We start from the raw sequence: 23,032 nt of genomic DNA on the forward strand, positions 1-23,032 counted from the left end.
GTCCATCGGAGGACTCTCAAAGTTAACCCACAGGTTGTCACTGAAGGAGAGGTCAGAGAAGAAGAACGATGCTGAGCCTGCACCACTGGAGCAGCCCGCATTCAGACCGAGATCTCTGAGCATTGAATGGTGAGAATAGCCGGAAGGAGCCAGGTTGTGAGAAGGATGGGTCTACTGTAGTGTAGACAGTCCTGGTCTGGTGCCATGTCAGATGTTCTTGGTAGACTTTTACAATGTTCGGTTGAAGATATGGGGATACAGATATGGTTAAGATATGAATGACAGCTTTGTTGTGGAGTATTCTAAGATATTGTGATGGGACAGAGGGTGGTCATCGTATGAAACAAGACATTGGTGAGAAGAAGATGAAGAAATGATGGGCTGGATGGAATCAAGGTTGTCTTCTACACTTGGTCATCCATTTACTGTAAATGTTGTATAATGAAGGAGAATAGCGCTTAAGTCCATTATGAAAATAGATCAACAGGTATGGAACTGGTAGATGTTGGGGCCCTAATGCACAACTCTAAATAGGGTCCCACTCCACCATGAGCTCCTTCAGAAGAAAGTGTGTTCAGGACATTAACATCTGATGATAGTTTTGGTCTCTACTCTGTTCCTGATTCCTTAATTTTATACTGCACCTCTTCTCTGTGAGAAGATGGGCCCCTTATCTCCTGGGCCCCATTCCAGCTACTATGACTGCTACCCTGCTGGGGAAATCCTTGTGGCTGAGGTTGTCCTAGACTAGTAAAATGGAGCCATCTTTTTCTAAAGCAAGATGGGAAAAGCATAACTGGGTCTTGGGGTGCAGTTCTCACTTTAAGGATGATGCGCCCCAGGGCGGCACCATGCAGATCGTACATTAAAAAGTAAAGGGAAAATGTAAGGAAAGGTTCACCTTTACAATTTCTGACATATGACCGAGTGGTCTTTCTTTGTGACCCACACCAATAGCTATAATAAATGGGTCATGGTGCAGTTACCCCCTGGATGTGCATGTGCAGATGGTTTAAGGTGAACCTTCCCTTTAAAGAGAACCTGTCATGTTGTATATACAGTCCTATCTGCAGGCAGCATGGTATAGAGCAGCAGATTGATATATATCTATGTGGGTTCTAGGCTCAGGAGTCCAGTGGGTGGTCCTATCATTGACTGCCTGCCACTGCATTAAGCGGTCAGTCACTGATAGGACCGCTCACTGGACTCCTGAGCATAGAACTCTCTTCCCACATAGAGGTATATCAATCTGCTCAGCTCCTCCTGCCTACACATTGCTGCTTTCCAGTCCGTATTAGAAGGCAATGTGTATCTATGGAGGTAGTGATCCCGAATCTCCAGGTACCGGTGTGTCTCACAGAAGTGACCGGTTTTCAGTCTCCATTGCTGTGATTGTGTGATTTCACAACTTGTGTCAGCCGTATACAATGTGCTTGACGAGATGTAAACCACAGTGAAAGACACAGAGAGCTTTGTCATTAGGGCTCAGCCTGGCATCCTCTCATAACTAACATCATTGTCAAATCTGCCAAATATTTCCCAACCAGGTAATGTGCCCTAAGGAAGCAAAGAGCTGGCAATCTGGTCACATCCATGGAAAATCATGTCATTCATGCTATGCTGGCAGCGGCCACAAAGACCTATACAATGTGCCATTAGTCATGCCGTATACATCTGCTAAAGCTGTTAGAGGGGCTGTATACAGAGGTGACATACTTCAGTAATCGGTGTGATACACAGGCCTCCAGAAGCGTAAGGGGAAATAATGGGGGTCATTTACAAAGACCGTCTTTTTGCGCTGGTCTTTGTTTCCCCTTTGCGCTTGCAGAGGATAGGCCTAATTTATAGTGATGTTGAGTATATGTCGCACAAGAGTGACAGGGAATCAACTCGAGGTGCACCCACTGACAGATAACACCCAATCTGACAAGTAAATAATAGTGGGGCACTCTCTGTAGTATTGAGAACAGTAGGATTTATCAATACATATGAATATAAAATAAATCGATATCCTAAAATCTACATTAGCAGCAATAATAGTGATGACCAAGGACAATAATACATAGTATGTTAAAACCAATAATGCAAATATTGTAAAGGATGACTCTTTTAATAGTCCATCAATAGCCTTCAATAGTTTCCAAATGGGATATTGATCATCCGGGACCACAGTAGTGCTGAATAGTCTGCACTACCACTGATGAAGGGGTCACTTTCTTAAACCCTGAAACGCGTTTGAATCATCCCCCAGTATTGGAATACAGACACACGACTATTCACCAACTAAGGAGGAGTAGAATTTACCATCCTGCAGACTCCATTCGCGTGTACAACGCCTGCTGCACGAGGGAAAGTTTGTATCCTTAGCGGGTCCACGTGGATTGCCATTCTTGGCGCGGGATCTTCTGGTAACCGAGAGCCCGAAACATACAGGAGGCGCACCGTGTAGAGGGCAGGCGAATCCATTGAAGCCCTCCGGGTAAGATCGTATGTGTCTGTGAGAGTAAGCGAGCGCATTCTTTGAAGTATACAGCGGGACGCCGCTGTCTCAGCTAAGTGAGCGGGACGCCGCTCCGAATATTGTCGGCGCTGGCATGCGCTTTAAACTGGAGACTACCTGACATATCGTTTTAAATTGGAAGATATCTGACTACTACTTGAATACATTGATATATCCCTCATAGTGCAGACTATTCAGCACTACTGTGGTCCCGGATGATCAATATCCCATTTGGAAACTATTGAAGGCTATTGATGGACTATTGAAAGAGTCATCCTTTACAATATTTTCATTATTGGTTTTAACATACTATGTATTATTGTCTTAGGTCATCACTATTATTGCTGCTAAATTAATTAACTAATGTAGATTTTAGGATATCGATTTATTTTATATTCATATGTATTAATAAATCCTACTGTTCTCAATACTACAGAGAGTGCCCCACTATTACTCACTCATCTAATTTATAGTGAGGTGTGCACCTTGTCATGAAATAGGTGCGTCTTCCTGCTGTGTGCGCCTATCGTAAAAAACTACTACGCTCCCTGAATGGAGTACTTTTTCGACTACTTCTAAATATAAATAAATATGCCGGGGCCCCCAACAGGCCCACACCACTCCCAAATGGTGAGGGCAGTGTAAAAATTTTTGCACTGTTATTAACGTTGCAAAATCGGGTCTCGCAACTTTTTGTTACACAAAAATAGTGGCATGGCGCGCTTTGTAAATGACCCCCAAACGAGCATCGCACCTGTATTAGCAGACCATTAACAGGACAGGTTTTCAGCCCCTATAAACGAGCATAGAGCACATTTAGGGTCCATTCACATGTCCGTATGTGTTTTGCAATTTTGCAAAACACGGACACTGGCAGTGTGCATTTCGCATTTTGCGGACCGCACATCGCCGGCACTTTCATAGAAAATGCCTTTTCTTGTCCGCAATTGCAGACAAGAATAGGACATGTTCTATTTTTTTGCGGAACGGAAGAGCAGATCCGCAAATGCGGATACCACATTCCGGCCCCATTGAAAATGAATGGGTCCTTACCTGTTCCGCAAAATTGCGTAACGGATGCGGACCCATTTTGCGTACATGTGAATGGACCTTTACGAAGACCAGCTTTTTATGCCAGTCTTAGCATGCCCACTGCGCTGTTATTAGATACCTCTAATTTACGTGCACCTCGTCATAGTTTTTAGCTAAGTAAGTCAATTTGCAAGGTCTGGAGTCCCAGCCCAGGCACAGCCCCCACCCTGCCCCTATCACACCCAACACAAAACCAGGCACTTGTGATACTTTTTACGTCTAAAAGTATTGCCCTTAGTCCCTTAGTAAATGTGCCCCCATGTTTCTATCTGATGCCGAGGGACATAGCTGTAGGGAGTGCACAAGTAGCAACTGCACCCGGGCCAGAGAGAGAACAAAAGCCATTTACAACATAAGAAAATGCAAATATATTATAAATGATGCAAGGTAGGTGGGGGCCCAAGTTGCAGATTCTGTATTGGCCCCCAGAAAATTTCAACTTCTGCCACTGCCAGCAAGCAGAGATCCTAAACAGTGAGCAATTAAAACATGAAAGTTGTAGAACTTTTCATTACACAATGATTAACTTTACTTACATAAAACCTGAAATCTGCTTTTTTTTGGAGTAGCTTGGAGTAGGTGGGTGATAAAGGTTTTGCACAGTGTTTGGCTAGGGCGACACAGAGACATTTATTGTAATGATATTCTGTGGTGTCACACTGTGACATACTGCGACACAACAGTCACAAAAATTCCATCCAAGGCATCCATCCAACGCAGCATGTCGCAGTGCGACACCATTGACTATCATTACAATGAATGTCACAATGTAGTTGTACACTTTTTGTCGTTGCGACACGTCGCCATGTAGCCCTAGCCTTGGGGTACCTGCACACGTTTTATTCTGTGTAGATTCTTGTGTGGAAAAACCGCAGAGTAAGGTTGCATTCACACAACCGTGCGGACCCACTGACCTCAAAGGGGCCATGGTCCACATGTTGTGGCAAAGTATAGGAAATGTCCTATCTTTTGCGGAGCAGCCGCACAGATCCGTGTGCTTTCGCATCTGTGCGGCTGCTCCAAAAATGGATGCTTCGGACCGCAAAACACCTACGGTCATGTCGATGCACCATAATACAGCACCAGCAAAGTGTAGGAGATTAGACAAATCTCATGTACACTAAGCTTTTTTGCGGACATTGACCTGCCGTGCGGATTTTGAAATCAACCACATGTCTGTGTGGATTACACCCTTCAATGGAAGTGGAAATTCTACGGCAAAACCACATCAAATCTGCGGCAAAAAAAAATGCACCAATTTCTGATTGTGAACTGCACCCATGTGCGAGTAGTCTAAACGTACTGGAGCATCCTGAGCTGCAGCCGGTATTCCAGCTGCTTTTACAATATTTCTGTTTACTACTGGAAATGGTCGACACATGTGTTTGACAGATACACTCCTAACAGCTCAGAAGAACTCCTATAATACAGAAAGGTAGTACTCTTATAATACAGTAGGGTACTCCTATCATACAGTAGGGCACTCCTATCATACAGTAGGGCACTCCTATCATACAGTAGGGTACGCTTATAATACAGTAGGGTACTTCTATAATACAGTAGGGTACTCCTATAATACAGTAGGGTACGCTTATAATACAGTAGGGCACTCCTATCATACAGTAGAGCACTCCTATCATACAGTAGGGTACTCCTATCATACAGTAGGGTACGCTTATCATACAGTAGGGTACGCTTATAATACAGTAGGGTACTCCTATCATACAGTAGGGCACTCCTATCATACAGTAGGGCACTCCTATCATACAGTAGGGTACTCCTATCATACAGTAGGGTACGCTTATAATACAGTAGGGCACTTCTATAATACAGTAGGGTACTCCTATAATACAGTAGGGTACTCCTATCATACAGTAGGGCACTCCTATAATACAGTAGGGTACTTCTATAATACAGTAGGGCACTCCTATCATACAGTAGGGCACTCCTATAATACAGTAGGGCACTCCTATAATACAGTAGGGTACTCCTATCATACAGTAGGGCACTCCTATAATACAGTAGGGTACGCTTATAATACAGTAGGGTACTCCTATCATACAGTAGGGTACTCCTATCATACAGTAGGGCACTCCTATCATACAGTAGGGCACTCCTATAATACAGTAGGGCACTCCTATCATACAGTAGGGCACTCCTATCATACAGTAGGGTACGCTTATAATACAGTAGAGCACTCCTATCATACAGTAGGGCACTCCTATCATACAGTAGGGCACTCCTATCATACAGTAGGGCACTCCTATAATACAGTAGGGCACTCCTATCATACAGTAGGGCACTCCTATCATACAGTAGGGCACTCCTATCATACAGTAGGGTACGCTTATAATACAGTAGGGCACTCCTATCATACAGTAGGGCACTCCTATCATACAGTAGGGTACGCTTATAATACAGTAGGGCACTCCTATCATACAGTAGGGCACTCCTATCATACAGTAGGGTACGCTTATAATACAGTAGGGCACTCCTATCATACAGTAGGGCACTCCTATCATACAGTAGGGTACGCTTATAATACAGTAGGGCACTCCTATCATACAGTAGGGTACTCCTATAATACAGTAGGGTACTCCTATAATACAGTAGGGTACTCCTATAATACAGTAGGGCACTCCTATCATACAGTAGGGTACTCCTATAATACAGTAGGGTACTCCTATAATACAGTAGGGCACTCCTATCATACAGTAGGGTACTCCTATAATACAGTAGGGTACTCCTATAATACAGTAGGGCACTCCTATCATACAGTAGGGTACTCCTATAATACAGTAGGGCACTCCTATCATACAGTAGGGTACGCTTATAATACAGTAGGGCACTCCTATCATACAGTAGGGTACTCCTATCATACAGTAGGGTACTCCTATAATACAGTAGGGTACTCCTATAATACAGTAGGGTACTCCTATAATACAGTAGGGCACTCCTATCATACAGTAGGGTACTCCTATAATACAGTAGGGCACTCCTATCATACAGTAGGGTACGCTTATAATACAGTAGGGCACTCCTATCATACAGTAGGGTACTCCTATCATACAGTAGGGTACTCCTATAATACAGTAGGGTACTCCTATAATACAGTAGGGTACTCCTATAATACAGTAGGGCACTCCTATCATACAGTAGGGCACTCCTATCATACAGTAGGGTACGCTTATAATACAGTAGGGCACTCCTATCATACAGTAGGGTACTCCTATAATACAGTAGGGTACTCCTATAATACAGTAGGGTACTCCTATAATACAGTAGGGCACTCCTATCATACAGTAGGGTACTCCTATAATACAGTAGGGTACTCCTATAATACAGTAGGGTACTCCTATAATACAGTAGGGCACTCCTATCATACAGTAGGGTACTCCTATAATACAGTAGGGTACTCCTATAATACAGTAGGGCACTCCTATCATACAGTAGGGTACTCCTATAATACAGTAGGGCACTCCTATCATACAGTAGGGTACGCTTATAATACAGTAGGGCACTCCTATCATACAGTAGGGTACTCCTATAATACAGTAGGGTACTCCTATCATACAGTAGGGCACTCCTATCATACAGTAGGGCACTCCTATAATACAGTAGGGTACTCCTATCATACAGTAGGGCACTCCTATAATACAGTAGGGTACGCTTATAATACAGTAGGGTACTCCTATCATACAGTAGGGTACTCCTATCATACAGTAGGGCACTCCTATCATACAGTAGGGCACTCCTATAATACAGTAGGGCACTCCTATCATACAGTAGGGCACTCCTATCATACAGTAGGGTACGCTTATAATACAGTAGAGCACTCCTATCATACAGTAGGGCACTCCTATCATACAGTAGGGCACTCCTATCATACAGTAGGGCACTCCTATAATACAGTAGGGCACTCCTATCATACAGTAGGGCACTCCTATCATACAGTAGGGCACTCCTATCATACAGTAGGGTACGCTTATAATACAGTAGGGCACTCCTATCATACAGTAGGGCACTCCTATCATACAGTAGGGTACTCCTATCATACAGTAGGGTACGCTTATAATACAGTAGGGCACTCCTATCATACAGTAGGGCACTCCTATCATACAGTAGGGTACGCTTATAATACAGTAGGGCACTCCTATCATACAGTAGGGCACTCCTATCATACAGTAGGGTACGCTTATAATACAGTAGGGCACTCCTATCATACAGTAGGGTACTCCTATAATACAGTAGGGTACTCCTATAATACAGTAGGGTACTCCTATAATACAGTAGGGCACTCCTATCATACAGTAGGGTACTCCTATAATACAGTAGGGTACTCCTATAATACAGTAGGGCACTCCTATCATACAGTAGGGTACTCCTATCATACAGTAGGGTACTCCTATAATACAGTAGGGTACTCCTATAATACAGTAGGGTACTCCTATAATACAGTAGGGCACTCCTATCATACAGTAGGGCACTCCTATCATACAGTAGGGTACGCTTATAATACAGTAGGGCACTCCTATCATACAGTAGGGTACTCCTATCATACAGTAGGGTACTCCTATAATACAGTAGGGTACTCCTATAATACAGTAGGGTACTCCTATAATACAGTAGGGCACTCCTATCATACAGTAGGGTACTCCTATCATACAGTAGGGTACGCTTATAATACAGTAGGGCACTCCTATCATACAGTAGGGCACTCCTATCATACAGTAGGGTACGCTTATAATACAGTAGGGCACTCCTATCATACAGTAGGGCACTCCTATCATACAGTAGGGTACGCTTATAATACAGTAGGGCACTCCTATCATACAGTAGGGTACTCCTATAATACAGTAGGGTACTCCTATAATACAGTAGGGTACTCCTATAATACAGTAGGGCACTCCTATCATACAGTAGGGTACTCCTATAATACAGTAGGGTACTCCTATAATACAGTAGGGCACTCCTATCATACAGTAGGGTACTCCTATAATACAGTAGGGTACTCCTATAATACAGTAGGGTACTCCTATAATACAGTAGGGCACTCCTATCATACAGTAGGGTACTCCTATAATACAGTAGGGTACTTTGTGTTTCCTACATGAGATTGCTGGACAGGGCTAGTCTAAAGATAACAATTCCCAGAATCACCAGAGAACAAGATATCAGCCAAATAGAATGATGGAGTGTAATAATACATGCAATACAGGATCAGTGAAAGATAAGTAATGTAAATACACAGTGACTCAGCAGAATACTGAGTACAGCTCTGGAGTATTATACAGGATGTAACTCAGGATAAGTACGGGATAAGTAATGTCTGTACACAGTGACTGCACCAGCAGAATAGTGAGTGCAGCTCTGGAGTATAAAACAGGATGTAACTCAGGATCAGTACAGGATAAGTAATAGTAAATATATTTACAACGTAGCAAAGTTTTTAATGTTTTGGATTTTGAAGGTGGACCATATGTTGAGGGCATAGACCATGTAGTATTTAGTAAAAGCAGGGAAACTGAATATTGTGTGTTTCAGTTATGGCTGATTTTTGGAATATTCTGTCGCCCTTGTATAATATTGTAGCTGGATAATGATTCATGTTGAGAGTATAATTTACTGCAGATATACGGCATTTGCTTATGTAGTGTTTTCGGAAGGTGGCCAAGTGATTACATTCTTCTTGTTAAAAGATGCCAACGTCTGCCACATTTCCCAAGCTGGCTTCCCTCGCCCTCTTTCCTCCAATCTCTTACTAATGACCCTGGAGTCTCTTTGCTTTCGAAAGTAATGCTATCTGGGAGTTGTTGTACAAGCCGCTCGGGTTCTTGGAGCCGGCCCATGTTCTTGTGGACTGCGGTGTGTGTGTGAAAGTACTTCGTGGTGGGCTCACAAGCCAAGAGGCGAACGCAGAAACTTGGCTGGGATCACACAGAGGGTGGATGGAATTGGGACTGGAAGGCAGATAAACAGTAGGGCTTTTCCCACCCATTCTGGGAAACCTATGTGGGCTTGTGGTGGGGGAAATAAATGAAGTCTGTCAAGTTTGTGGTTTCTCTTCCTGGTGCCTCGTTAATATCTTATTGAGATTCTGTCTCACAAAATAGAAATCATATTTATTGGAGTCGTTAGATCTGCTCTAAGAGGCAGAATACCAACGTGAAATTCATACCCTGGGTTTCCTGTATTGGGTTTCATGGTATGCTGCAGAGCTGAGTACATTTTACGCGGCCATGTTGAAATGTTCATGTTATCTACACATTGCGGATATTTCTGGATGGTCGGGAGTTAGACTTTTATCCAAACAGAAGAATTAGCCCTTCTTGCCTACTGCAACCAATCAGAGTTTGTCTTTCACTCTTCAAATTTCTCTTGTAAAATAAAAGCTGTGCTGTGATTGGTTGCTGTGGGCATCACAGCAGTTTTAATAAGGGCGCACTCATACAAACGTATTACAAACCGTGTAAAACATGGACCGGGTGCACCCCGCATCTCAGTGTGGAGCCATAAACTTCAATGGGTCCGCGATGGGCAAGATGTGGCCAAAGACAGGACATGCCCTATCTTTTGCGGCACGGAGGCACAAAGGGCTTCAGTGTGTTTCCCTCTGCTTGGGTCCAACGCTAAAGATAGGACATGTCCTGTCTTTGGCCACATCTTGCCGATCGCGGACCCATTGAAGTCGATGGCTCCACACCACAATGTGGGGTGCACACGGGAGATCCCCTTGTTTTGCGGATCTGTGGCTTGCTGCCTGCAACACGGCATGGCTGTCACACGTTTGTGTGAATATGCCCTAAAAGAGGCCAAATCATTAATCAATCATCAATCATTTTCTAATTAAAATGTACTACAATTCTGTTTTACGAGATTGATCGCACACGGCACACACTAAAATAAGTTTTGGGGAGGTATACCAGTGTTGACACACAGGACTTTCAGTGCGCCATTCTCTCCTCCAGGGCACCATGCAACAGATTCATCAAAAGGGCGCACACCATTTTGAAAACAGCGGGAGAGATTTATCAAAACTGGTGCAAAGGAAAACTGGCCTACTAAGCCAGTTTTGATAAATCTCCCCCAAAGCCTAGAAAAGCGTCATAAATTCGTAGCAAATGAGTTACGATCAGTGTATCTGCAAATCCTTGTCCACTTTTTACAACACATTCGTATGCATCAAAAAAAAGTGTCTCTGGAGCTTCTTAAAGAGGTTGTCAAACCTGAGACATTAGTGGCATATCACTAGGATATCCCAGAAGTGGGACCCGCACCTACCTCTAGAACTGAGCTCCCATAGTGATAATGAAGAGCACACTATGCATGCATGGTCGCCCTCCATCGATTTCTGTGGGAGTGTCGAAAAAAGCAGAGTGGCGCACTCGGCTATCTTCAGAAGATGAATGGTGAACACACAATGCCTGCTTGACCACCGCTCCGTTCACTTCTATGGAGACTGTGGGAAATAGCTTGAGTGTTTCCAGTGCTCCGATAGAAAAGCATGGAGGGCGGCTGCGCACATACACTCTTGTTCACACCTTTAAATATAGCAGGGATGGCCAACCTGCGGCTCTCCAGATCTTGTAAAACTACAATTCCCACCATGCCCTGCTGTAGGCTGATAGCTGTAGGCAGTCTGGGCATGCTGGGAGTTGTAGTTTTGCACCTACTACAGCTGAAATATAGCATTTATGCCTTATTTCTAAAAAAAAAACACAACGCCAAATGTGCCAGTATGCGTTTTAAACCCAGTGGAGATTTACTAAGCAAAATACCCTTAAAGGCTATGTACACCTTTGGGGGCATTTGTTTATGATTGCATTGTACTTATTTTGAGCTAAAAATTACTTTTCCAATTGGTCTTTATTAACAATATGGAATCCTTTTTTGTGTACAGAGCTGAGATGCTCTACTAGCTGCCTGTGGATTTTCTGTCTTTTCCGTCATCTGGGGAGCAGACTGGCTCCTTATTTCTGCTCTCTGACCTTATAAACACTCATCAAAGCTCAATCCTTATCTTACGGATAAGAAGGTGGCTTAAATAAGTGTTTATGACCTCTTAGTAGTTTAGAGATAAGGGTTATAAGATGACAAGTGAAAGTACTAGTCACAGTCAGAAAAACAGTTGACCCTTTGTGACAGAATGGCACAATATTTTTAATACAGGCCAATTGAAAATATCATTTTTTAGCCAAAAATGACTAAAATGCAGTCATAAACAAAAATTGCCTCCAAAGGTGTACATAGCCTTTAAGCGCTGTACAACCCAGGCAAGAAAGTCTCATCCCCTGAAGAGGCCACTTGAAGCAGGCTTCATTATTCTGACCATTCAAACGCTGACAGAAAGAACTGAAGCAAGTGTGAACAAAGCCCTAGTCATTTTCATTAGCCTTCAGTTGTCCTTTGATGGCCAGAATAGTGGAGCATGCATCTACGAAAACCTTGTTAACTAATTATGAATAGGATTTGTCTCAAAATGATGACTCCAGAGTCCAAGTATGTTCCTCCACCAGTTTGAGAGTTGTACTTCTCACCGTCAGAGCATAAACTGGATTTTTCCGAATGAACGCTGAATTGTAAGACTTGCTACGTTCTCATATCCCGACACTGGTTAAACCAGGTGTGCCCACAAGATGCCTTAAGCACTGAACGAAAAAACTTCAAAAACAAGAGTTCTTCATAGTTGTTTAAGTCTATGGTGGTGCGTGTCTTCACAAGTCTGCTGTGTACTGTTGGTGGTTTCATGGCGTGGCCCAGGTATTCAGCAGGTCCTCGCTGAGGGAGATGCAGAGCTGGATGTGCTCGGGCTGGGTAGAAATCAGGTAGTGTGGCACTGTATACGCATTTGGCTGTATGGACTTAGAGGTAGGTAGATGACTTACAGCAACATTTTAGGTTATTGCTGCTTCTTCTATGACCTAGCAAAAAATGTATATTGATTAGGGCTCATGCACATGAACGTATTTTCTTTCCGCTTCCGTTCCGTTTTTTTGTGGACAGTATGCAGAACCATTCACTTCAATGGGTCCGCAAAAACAACAGAAGGTACTCCGTGTGCATTCCGTTTCCGTATTTCCGTCCCGCAAAAAAGTAGTGCATGTCCTATTATTGTCCGCAAATCACGGTCCGTTCAAGTCAATGGGTCCGCAAAAAATACGGAACGCGCACGGAACACATCCGTATGTCATACGTATTTTGCGGATCCATACTGTAGAAATTCTATGCCCGGCCCATATTGCTCATGTGTTTGGTGATTAATAAGTTACTTTTTCCGTTTCCGATCCGCAAAAAACGGATCACATATGGAAACCATACGGATATGTTTTGTGGAATAACGGAACAGAAGAGGACTTAAATCAGAGAAAAAAAGCCTCAGATGTGAAAAACGGACCTCAAAACAACAACTGTCGTGTGCATGAGCCCTTAGTATGATTGGTATGGATTCTCAGCTTCCTATGAGGATGACTTTTTTTGAATATCTACATGAAGCTTTCATGTTCTAATTTCTTAATATTATATTTCCTTGGCTTATGGTTCACATATATGTCCATGATCTAATTTCTCCAAAATTTCCATTTCGACAAATTCCTTCTTAAAGGGACATTATCACTAAAATAGAATGAAAACTTAAAAGGGTTGCCTTATGTACAGCTGTTTTCCGATGCTCCCTTTCACCTCTATGGAGGGACCCCAGGAGTCAGACCTCACCTAATTTTTTATAACCAGCTTTATTGTCATGTGACAGTCCCTTTAAAGGGCATCTGTCAGCAGTTTTGTACCTATGACACTGGCTGACCTGTTACATGTGCGCTTGGCAGTTAAAGTAATCTGTGTTGGTCCTAAGTTCATATGTGTCCGCATTGCTGAGAAAAATTATGTTTTTATATATGCAAATGAGCCTCTAGGAGCAAAGGGGGCGTTGCCGTTACACCTAAAGGCTCTTCTCTCTCTGAAACTGCAAAACCCTCTGCACTTTGATTGACAGGACCAGGCAGCGTAAATGTCATCATACCTGGCCCTGTCAATCAAAGTGCAGAAGTTGCGGCAGTTTCAGAGAGAGCAGAGCCTCTAGGTGTAACAATACTGTTTTTGTAAAATAAAAATCCATTGTTTTTTTTATCTAATCTCCTACAATACCTTTAAATGGTCACTAACTTTTCACACAGCTTTGCATAAGTCAATAGTACAAGTGACCACAAAAAACTTTGTAATATGTCTTATCAGTGAGAAATGTCTAGTTCTACCTGTTTACCTCCCCCTACCATCCCTTTCAAATTGGTTTTCACTGAGCAAAATGTTTTAAACCTGTCCAGGATGGTAGCAGCTCCACAGGAGGATCATATTGCACATGTCAATGCAAGTCTATGGAGAGGGGAGGAATTAACACAGGAGGAGATGGCTGAGACACACACAGACCAGCAGACTGCTGGGCGCTTCATCCTTGTACAGCTTGCCCCAGTGAGACTTCAGGGCCAGACGTGGATACGTTTTCACTGCCTGGACTGTCGGTCAAAGCGGTGGAGGCGTGGCATAGGAGACAGTAAGCAGCGCCTCTCGGTGCAATAGCACTGCCCTCGTTGCACCAAGGGGATAATTTACATTTTATAAAACAGCTATTTTCTCAACATTGTGGTCACCTATGGAAATGGGACCAAGAGCATTACATTCACATGTCATATGTCAGCTGGATTAAATGCCGATATATGTGGCGATTTCTTTAACATAATGCAGTCCCCCATACTGCTCCATGCAGACCTGAAGTGTGTACAGGGCCAAAAAAGTGTAACGTAAAACGAGAAGCACAAACCAGTGGTGATTAATTAGACGAAAACACGTCCAGCATTTATAGTCGATGTGAAATGCCTTCATTAAAACTAGGTTATGTGCACATTAGCGCTGTCTGTTCCCTGTGCTGTCATCCGTACCTCAGTTTATCCGGCCTCTGTCATCTCATCATACAAACTCCCAGCTCTTTGTATCTCTGGAAATAAACATCATAAAATCGCCCAAAGTCAAACTCTACCAAATGTGTCTAAATTCCCAGCATTAAGAGCTAGTGATGGTCTCTAGATTACATCACATGATATTATTTAGGCCCCCTGCACACGACCGTATCCATCTTGCAGTATGCAAATCGCGGATCCGCAAAATACGGATGTGTCCCCAAAACGGACAAGTATAGGACATGCTTTATAATTTGCGGCACAGCCACAGGGATGTGGACAACACACGGATGACATCTGCTCACATTTTTTGCAGCCCCATAGAAATAAATGGATCCGTGTGAGTTCTGCAAAAAACACAGATCAGATGCAGACCAAAAATACGATCATGCAGGGGCGGATTGGCCATAGACCTTACAGGGAAATTTCCCGGTGGGCCGATGCCCAGGGGGCCGCCTGGGCCCTCCTCACAGCTGGGCTGACCAGTGGAAGTTTTTGGGGCCATATTTTGTGCTGCTGGCAGTATTTTGTCATGGACTGTGGTATTTGGCTCTGTTGGGGTGGTGTAATGTGGTATTGCTGGCCCTGCCTTCCATCAATTTAGACCCAACTACAAAATGGGGCCACTTTTAGTATTTTTTTCCAGGGCCACTTTAAGTTCCCAGTCCGCCCCTGCCATCATGTGCCATGAGGCCTTATACAGTCCCTATAGCAGGGGTCAGCAACCTTCGGCACTCCAGCTTTTCTGAAAATACATTTCCCAGAATGCTTAATTCAACTCTGTCAGAGTTACAAGAGCAGTAAAGCAAATGTGCATGCTGGGAGTTATAGTTTCACATCAGCGGGAGTGCTGAAGGGTTGCTCACTATGGCCTAAAGGTTCTGTTGTGAGGCAAAGTTCACATCTCATTTTTCGCATGTGTTTGACTTGTGCGCCCAGTATATGCCAGGGCATCCCTAGGCCGGTATTCATCAGCCTACAATTTTTTTTAACTGTACAGGAAGGTATTTCCTACTATACTTTCCTATGCAGAGGGGCACAGTAAAATATGTATATCGTGCAGTATACTATATAGATATACAGTGGATATAAAAAGTCTACACACCCCTGTTAAAATGTCAGGTTTATGTGCTGTAAAAAAAAATGAGACAAAGATAAATCATTCCCGAACTTTTTCCACCTTTAATGTGACCTATAAACTGTACAACTCAAATGAAAAACAAACTGAAATAATTTAGGTGGAGGGAAGAAAACAAAAAAATAATAATAATGTGGTTGCATAAGTGTGCACACCCTCTTATAACTGGGGATGTAGCTGTGTTCAGAATTAAGCAATCACATTCACAATCCTGTTAAATAGGAGTCAGCACACACCGGCCATCATGTAAAGTGCCTCTGATTAACCCCAAATAAAGTTCAGCTGCTCTAGTTGGTCTTTCCTGAAATTTTCTTAGTCGCATCCCACAGCAAAAGCCATGGTCCACAGAGAGCTTCCAAAGCATCAGAGGGATCTCATTGAAAGTATCAGTCAGGAGAAGGGTACAACATAATTTCCAAGGCATTAGATATACCATGGAACACAGTGAAGACAGTCATCATCAAGTGGAGAAAATATGGCACAACAGTGACATTACCAAGAACTGGACGTCCCTCCAAAATTGATGAAAAGACGAGAAGAAAACTGGTCTGGGAGGGACCAAGAGGCCTACAGCAACATGAAAGGAGCTGCAGGAATATCTGCCAAGTACTGGCTGTGTGGTACATGTGACAACAATCTCCCGTATTCTTCATATGTCTGGTCTATGGGGTAGAGTGGCAAAACGAAAGCCTTTTCTTACCAAGAAAAACATCCAAGCCAGGCTACATTTTGCAAAAACACATCTGAAGTCTCCCAAAAGCATGTGGGAAAAGGTGTTATGATCTGATAAAACCAAGGTTGAACTTTTTGGCCATAATTCCAAAAGATATGTTTGGCACAAAAACAACCCTGCACATCACCAAAAGAACACCCTACCCACAGTGAAGCATGGTGGTGGCAGCATCATGCCAAGGGGCTGTTTTTCTTCAGCTGGAACTGGGGCCTTAGTTAAGCTAGAGGGAATCATGAACAGTTCCAAATACCAGTCAATATTGGCACAAAACCTTCCGGCTTCTGCTAGAAAGCTGAACATGAAGAGGAACTTCATCTGTCAGTATGACAACAACCCAAAGCATACATCCAAATCAACCAAGGAATGGCTTCACCAGAAGAAGATTAAACTTTTGGAATGGCCCAGCCAGAGCCCAGACCTGAATCCGATTGAAAATCTGTGGGGTGATCTGAAGAGGGCTGTGCCCAGGAGATGCCCTCGCAATCTGACAGATTTGGAGTGTTTTTGCAAAGAAGAGTGGGCAAATATTGCCAAGTCAAAATGTGCCATGCTGATAGACTCATACCCAAAAAGACTGAGTGCTGTAATAAAATCAAAAGGTGCTTCAACAAAGTATTAGTTTAAGGGTGTGCACACTTATGCAATCATTATATTATTTTTTTTATATTTTTTTTTCTTCCCTCTACCTAAAAGACTTCAGTTTGGTTTTCAATTGAGTTGTACAGTTTAAGCATGCATGGGATAGGCATAAGGCCGTCCTTCATATAAGATAGGGCCAGGGGCTATTCATAGTATTCAGTATATTGGGCAGACTAGATGGGCTAAATGGTTCTTATCTGCCGACACATTCTATGTTTCTAGTTTACAGGGAGTGCAGAATTATTAGGCAAGTTGTATTTTTGAGGATTAATTTTATTATTGAACAACAACCATGTTCTCAATGAACCCAAAAAACTAATTAATATCAAAGCTGAATATTTTTGGAAGTAGTTTTTAGTTTGTTTTTAGTTTTAGCTATTTTAGGGGGATATCTGTGTGTGCAGGTGACTATTACTGTGCATAATTATTAGGCAACTTAACAAAAAACAAATATATACCCATTTCAATTATTTATTTTTACCAGTGAAACCAATATAACATCTCAACATTCACAAATATACATTTCTGACATTCAAAAACAAAACAAAAACAAATCAGTGACCAATATAGCCACCTTTCTTTGCAAGGACACTCAAAAGCCTGCCATCCATGGATTCTGTCAGTGTTTTGATCTGTTCACCATCAACATTGCGTGCAGCAGCAACCACAGCCTCCCAGACACTGTTCAGAGAGGTGTACTGTTTTCCCTCCTTGTAAATCTCACATTTGATGATGGACCACAGGTTCTCAATGGGGTTCAGATTAGGTGAACAAGGAGGCCATGTCATTAGATTTTCTTCTTTTATACCCTTTCTTGCCAGCCACGCTGTGGAGTACTTGGACGCGTGTGATGGAGCATTGTCCTGCATGAAAATCATGTTTTTCTTGAAGGATGCAGACTTCTTCCTGTACCACTGCTTGAAGAAGGTGTCTTCCAGAAACTGGCAGTAGGACTGGGAGTTGAGCTTGACTCCATCCTCAACCCGAAAAGGCCCCACAAGCTCATCTTTGATGATACCAGCCCAAACCAGTACTCCACCTCCACCTTGCTGGCGTCTGAGTCGGACTGGAGCTCTCTGCCCTTTACCAATCCAGCCACGGGCCCATCCATCTGGCCCATCAAGACTCGCTCTCATTTCATCAGTCCATAAAACCTTAGAAAAATCAGTCTTGAGATATTTCTTGGCCCAGTCTTGACGTTTCAGCTTGTGTGTCTTGTTCAGTGGTGGTCGTCTTTCAGCCTTTCTTACCTTGGCCATGTCTCTGAGTATTGCACACCTTGTGCTTTTGGGCACTCCAGTGATGTTGCAGCTCTGAAATATGGCCAAACTGGTGGCAAGTGGCATCTTGGCAGCTGCACGCTTGACTTTTCTCAGTTCATGGGCAGTTATTTTGCGCCTTGGTTTTTCCACACGCTTCTTGCGACCCTGTTGACTATTTTGAATGAAACGCTTGATTGTTCGATGATCACGCTTCAGAAGCTTTGCAATTTTAAGAGTGCTGCATCCCTCTGCAAGATATCTCACTATTTTTGACTTTTCTGAGCCTGTCAAGTCCTTCTTTTGACCCATTTTGCCAAAGGAAAGGAAGTTGCCTAATAATTATGCACACTTAATATAGGGTGTTGATGTCATTAGACCACACCCCTTCTCATTACAGAGATGCACATCACCTAATATGCTTAATTGGTAGTAGGCTTTCGAGCCTATACAGCTTGGAGTAAGACAACATGCATAAAGAGGATGATGTGGTCAAAATACTCATTTGCTTAATAATTCTGCACGCAGTGTATAGGTCACATTAAAGGTGGAAAAAGTTCTGAAATGATTTATCTTTGTCTCATTTTATTACATCACAGAAACCTGACATTTTAACAGGGGTGTGTAGACTTTTTATATCCACTGTATGTATGTATATATAATATATACTATAATATATATAGTTTTTTGTTGACCATGGCAGTTAATAGACAGTGGCATATGTATCAGAGGCCTCCGGCAGAGGTATATGTTGGGGAATAATCCCGACGTGTACCTCTGATGTAGGAGAGCCTACGATTCCTCTGTCAGCACGCACTGGAAGCCTCAGATGCACTAAATAGCACAAATTGCGATTCCTATCGGCATAAATGTAGTTAAATCCATGATACTGAGTTGCAATGTCCCTGCACTGCTACATTGCACTAAATATAAGAGCAAAGCAGTAGGGGGCGCTCACGACCCATCCTCCTTGCAGCATGTTGTAAGCTTGTAATTCCTGATGCTATCACATTGCCTAGGACAACAGGGTTTTCTCCATTCTGTGAAAAACAATCCGGAGGCCAATTCCCTGGTCATATGTAAACTTACTCTGCAGAGTACCACCCTCATCATTGCACAACGACAAGTGACCACACACTCTGCAGTGATGAATGGGGGAGTGTGTAAATAATCGCGCATAAAGGCAGACTGTGGGCTATAATGGAGGCATGGCTCCAGCAAATACTGCCCGAAAGTCACTTTTGTGTATAACCCCCAGCTCTTTTATTCCCTTTTTATCTATATGCGCTTGTGTATGACATCCCGCTAAATATAGACAGGATAACGCTGATTGTATATTAGTATATGCAGACTGGCTCCAGCCATAGGCAAGGTAAACATTTGCCTGCTGTAGGTAGCGACATAACAGAGAGCGGCACTCTGGGAATGCAGCAAGATAATCTACGGCATGATTGGCTGATGTGTAGTTAATATTAGGGGCTTTTAGGGGACGCATATTTTGGGCTGCAAGGGGTTTGATATTGTGTGGCTGATTATCTGTCTTCTACAAGAATAGTGTATATAGTTATTTTTATCGCATTGCTAATTGCTGTGAAATGGAAAATGTTCTGTGTATAGAAAGGCCAAACAGGACACATAGGAAGAACTGGAGAGAAGCTCCACAGAAAGGGTCTGATGTCCCAAAGGAGAAAGGTATTTAAAGGGGAAGAACACGTTTATGAAGCTGTAGCTTGTAACAGATTAAATCTACAGACATTACATTACTTATCCTGTACTGATCCTGAGTTACATCCTGTATTATACTCCAGAGCTGCACTCACTATTCTGCTGGTGCAGTCACTGTGTACATACATTACTTATCCTGCACTTATCCTGAGTTACATCCTGTATTGTACTCCAGAGCTGCACTCACTATTCTGCTGGTGCAGTCACTGTGCAGGGTACATACATTACTTACCTGTACTGATCCTGAGTTACATCCTGTATTATACTCCAGAGCTGCACTCACTATTCTGCTGGTGCAGTCACTGTGTACATACATTACTTATCCTGCACTTATCCTGAGTTACATCCTGTATTGTACTCCAGAGCTGCACTCACTATTCTGCTGGTGCAGTCACTGTGCAGGGTACATACATTACTTATCCTGTACTGATCCTGAGTTACATCCTGTATTATACTCCAGAGCTGCATTCACCATTCTGCTTGTTTAGTCACTGTGTACATACATTACCTATCCTGTACTGATCCTGAGTTACATCCTGTATTATACTCCAGAGCTGCACTCACCATTCTGCTGGTGGAGTCACTGTGTACATACATTACATTACTTATCCTGTACTGATCCTGAGTTACATCCTGTATTATACTCCAGAGCTGCACTCACTATTCTGCTGGTGGAGTCGATGTCTACATACTGTACATTACATTAAACTGTACTGATTCTAGACTGTATTATACTCCAGAGCTGCATTCCTTATTCTGCTGGCGCAGTCACTGTGTACATACATTACATTACTTATCCTGTACTGATCCTGAGTTACATCCTGTATTGTACTCCAGAGCTGCTCTCACTATTGTTTAAATAATTCACCCTATGTGTGGGCATTTACATTGACAATTTTACTTCATTTAAATTGTATATTTAACAATCTTTGGAAAAAAGAGGACCGGCTCTGCAGTGCAGTCGTTCTGTCTGTTTTGAAGAACTTTCTCATTGAAACTGTTGGTCTGTCCGTCACTGACGTTCACTAGGGATGGATGGTTTGCCGTCATATAGAAAGCCGAATTACTAGGATAACACTCCAGTCAAGAGTCTAGCAGCAGGATATGCAAGCAGTTAACCGTCATCCGTGAATGTGCGGATGTAGAAGGCTCCAGCCCTGACGTGATTACGGACGCGTTCTGCATTCAGTATAATGTCCTTGAATCATCATGAATATTGCTATTCAGTAGACAATATACCGAGAGAGAGGAGGTCAATGAGATCATGAAAATTCAAAAGGCAGACAAAGTGACTAGGATGGTCCTAGCCTACATAATTACCCTGCCAGCTCCCGGGGAGTGTGAAATAAAAATTGGGTGGGTATGTTAGGGTGGGGAAATTGGGAGGAGAATGGGGAGGAAAGTAGGAGCTGCCAAGGGATACACCAAGTGATGGTAGTTGGTGATGGAAGAAAAGGTCAATTTAAGGACAAACGAACACTAATATTTAGTGATGAGGCCGCTCCCCAAGCCAAAAAAAGAAGAAATCAGTCCATTGTGGACTGTCAGGCAAGTCTGAGTGAGAGACTGGTCTACGGTGCTGCTTCAGGGAAATCATCGGAGCACTGGAATCAATTAACTTTTGCACGATATTCTAATTTTCCGAGTTTCACCTGTAGATCTACACTGGCTTCTTCATCAAAAACTACGCATGGATAGATCTATGGGCCCTTCAATATGAGATATCAAAATAACCAAGGTGTAAGGGGGCACCTCCTGTAGAAGAGGCCAGACCGAGTACTGATCCATCGGTAGGACTCGCAGGAAGGCTCATTTTTGGTTTGAAAATAGTTGTGTAGAGCCCATAATGTTGATCCATGTCCACCATGTTGTGATTTGGGGTACCTGCAAGTGATTCTTAAATTCCAGTGACCAGGTATAGTGGGAGTGTTGGTGTGAACTGATGAAGGCTTCCCTTTCTACAGTAATACTGGATAGCACACGGTGTGCTGTCCGCATTTTTTGCGGACCCATTGAAATGAATGGGTCTGCATCCTATCCGCAAAAAAAATAAAGGAACGGCCACGGAAGCAAAATACGTTCGTATGCATGAGGACTTAGGAAAAGTGTATAATCAGCAGCGGTTGGCAGCCTTTCCGCCGCAGTGCTATCGCACTGACGCACCTATCCACACCTCAGTACACGCACATGGACGTTGCCCTCTCAGGTACTGCATTTTGCTGACTGGTGGAGGAACATTTGATCATACACTTTCCCAGTTATAAGCTGAAAAGTCCCCGTAAATAGTCCTAGGGGTTGCCACATTAGACTGCAAGGTGCACCATTGGGTTTTAGAATTGGATTTCAGGTTGTAACTTCATTCATCGTAATAATCGTCAGCCTCCATATTGTCTGTCCATTTACAAGATGAAATGAACTGATGACGGCCCATGGAAATCAGGACAAAGTCCCCAGGGTGTTAGTGTATGGCGCCTTGTATTCCTCTATATACAAGCCCTGGGTTCTGAAAGAGTTAAAGGGAAGGTTTACTAATCCAGCAGAGAAAATATCCATTTGTCATCCTATTCTGTCTCCTTAAATCGGTTTGCCGTCCTTGGGGCCTGTGGGAGAGAGATGCTAATGAGGGAGATTTACCATTTCATGCGGGGTCAGACTCTGGGCCCCATAACGTTACCTCCCTGTTCCCAGCTGCCTCATCATATGTTAACCTACGGCTGCAGCAGCTCCCGTCACCATAGAAACACCGATAACAGCCGGATCTATCCCATCGCCATCCCAAGATCCGAGATCTTCTCTTCTGCTTACACATCTGCATTGTGAGAAGGAATACCTTGGCTTCCATGATTTTCAGATGGATCCTACCCAAACCGTCCTTGCAAATTTCAAGGGGCTCTGTAGTTGGGGTTCATATAACAGAGAGCGTATAGACTTGTCACCCTATCTACGCCCCAAATACCAGCCATATAAAAATGAGTGTGATCTTATTTGACTTTAAAGGGG

The 23,032-nt window shown here is 43.1% G+C and overlaps 1 protein-coding gene across 2 annotated transcripts in view; it reads left to right on the forward strand.

Annotated features, from left to right (window-relative positions):
* The window catches only part of LOC121007391 (ankyrin repeat and fibronectin type-III domain-containing protein 1-like), a 143,429-nt gene that overhangs the window by 71,790 nt on the left and 48,607 nt on the right, over positions 1 to 23,032 (forward strand). For both annotated transcript variants that reach the window (XM_040439282.1, XM_040439283.1), the window contains exon 3: positions 1 to 129. The gene's annotated coding sequence lies outside the window, so the exon portion shown is untranslated. The remainder of the gene's footprint in view (positions 130 to 23,032) is intronic.

Source organism: Bufo bufo, chromosome 7 (assembly GCF_905171765.1).
Source record: "Bufo bufo chromosome 7, aBufBuf1.1, whole genome shotgun sequence".
Lineage (NCBI taxonomy): Eukaryota > Metazoa > Chordata > Amphibia > Anura > Bufonidae > Bufo > Bufo bufo.